Source organism: Nannospalax galili, unplaced genomic scaffold, assembly GCF_000622305.1.
Source record: "Nannospalax galili isolate Female #2095 unplaced genomic scaffold, S.galili_v1.0 scaffold1750, whole genome shotgun sequence".
In the NCBI taxonomy this organism is placed as follows: Eukaryota; Metazoa; Chordata; class Mammalia; order Rodentia; family Spalacidae; genus Nannospalax; species Nannospalax galili.
Window position 1 is genome coordinate 552,484 of NW_008329031.1, and position 2,147 is coordinate 554,630.

Here is a 2,147-nt window from a genome sequence, read left to right on the forward strand (position 1 = left end):
CACTCCCTGCAGTCCCTCGTGGACTGGACCTGTGAGGAAACCTGCAACAGAAACTAAAACAGTTTCCTTAAGTCATTTGTGTCAAGTACTTTGTCATAGCAATGAGAAAAATAACTTATACATGTGGTTTGCTTATTTTTTATCACTGAGTTTTAGTCCAACTTTTTTTTTATGAGAATTTGCAAGTACTCATGCTAGTAACACTATGTTAAAGATCTATAACTGGTGCCTACTCACCACATCCCAAACATACTCTAAATACCTGAAAAACAGAAGCCATATTGAAATGCAAGAAGGTTCCAAGGCAATTAAATTTACAACCAGACTGACCTCCATGATGGATAACTGCAATATTTAGCCTTAACTACCAACTTGACACAATCTAGAGTCACCCGAGAAGGGAGTCTCAATGAAGGGTTTCCCTGGATAGGATTGGCCTGTGTGCATGTTTTGGGGGGATTGTCTTGATTGTTAATTATGTAGGAAGGCTCAGCCAAGCACACTATGGGTAGCACCATTCCCTAGAGCTATATGAGAAGGCTGACTAAGCATGAGCCTGCAGGAGAGATGAAAGCAATGTTCCTTTACAGCTTCTGCTTCAAATTCTTTGTTGAGTGTCTCCTTAACTTCCCTCAAGGATGGGCTATGACCTGGAAGGGTAAGCCAAATAAACTTTTTCCTCCCCTAAGTTACTTTTGGCCAGAGTGCTTCATCACAGCAGCAGAATGAACAGTGCCTCTTAGCTATGATTCTTCACATTCTTTCATGTGCTATGGAAGATTGAGGAGTTAAGTCTTGAAAATCAACTTTTCTCCTTTCAAAACAAAGAAAGCATCGATGTTCACAGTCTATCACTTAGTGAAGTTCTTGTTCATTCATAGAGGGGGAAAGAAGATGAAATTATAAACCTGTCATCCAGTTCATTGTTCTCAGTGCTACCTGAATATCAAAATTATCATTAGAAATTTATAATATAAATGCACACTAATAGTCTCATTAACATTAGAATATTCAGGCTGGAACTGAATATTTAAAACACAAAACTCTGAGATTGGTTACAATGAATAATCAGAGTTGAGAAATTCAATTTTTAAGGCTCTCTTAGCAACTTGAATTCTCAAGTATAGAAGAGAATCAAGCTTCATATTTTTCATCAATTTCCTTCTACTTTTTCAAGGTGAAAAATAGAGTTTGAAACAGGAAATTCACAGAACTCTTTGACCCTACATTTGCATTTTTTCAAACTAACTGCAGGGAACTGGGACCCATAAAACAAAGGATTCTGGGAAAGCCCATGATTCAATGCTGCTATATCCATTGAGAGGAAAAGTAAGTAAGAAGTCAATGGAAGTTGTGGTAGAAAGGTTGAGGTCAATGCTCACTTTGGCAGCACATATACTAAAATTGGGACGATACGAAGAAGATTATAATGGCCCCTGCACAAGGATGACATGCAAATTCATAAAGCGGTCCATATTTTTTGAACAGAAAAAAATGACAAGATTCAATACACATATTTCATTAATAACTTTAAATATTAATGGACTGAAATCCCTAGTCAAAAGACACAGACTAGGTGGATGGATTAAGAAAGAAAACTCATCTTTTTGTTGTCTACAAGAAACCCATCTCACTTTCAAGGACAGGCACTATCTTAAGGTGAAAGGATGGAAAAAAATATACCAAGTGAATGGTACTAAAAGAAAAGCAGGTGTTGCAATTCTAATATCAGACAAAATTGAACAAATATCGGGACACAAAACAAACCTCAACAAATACAAAAAGATTGAAATAATTCCATGCATTCTATCATACCACAATGCAATAAAGCTTAAAATCAACACCGGAAGAAGCCCTAGTCAGCACATGAACACATGGAGATTAAACAACACACTTCGGAATGATGAATGGGTCAAAAGAGAAATTAAGAAAGAAATAGAAGTATTCCTGGAACTAAATGAAAACGGTAATACAACACAACAAAACCTCTGGGACATGCTGAAAGCAGTCCTTAGAGGGAAGTTTATAGCTCTAATAGCCTACATCAAAAAATCGGAAAGAACACAAATAAATGACTTAACATTGCAACTCAAGTTACTTGAAAAACAACAACAAATGAAACCCAAACCCAGCAGACAAGAAGAAAT

At 36.6% G+C, this 2,147-nt stretch overlaps 1 non-coding gene across 1 annotated transcript; it reads left to right on the forward strand.

Annotated features, from left to right (window-relative positions):
• Positions 1-1,374: 1,374 nt before the first annotated feature.
• Positions 1,375-1,481, forward strand: LOC115069769. The gene has a single exon (XR_003849000.1). It is a non-coding gene; the product is annotated as a U6 spliceosomal RNA (small nuclear RNA).
• Positions 1,482-2,147: the final 666 nt, after the last annotated feature.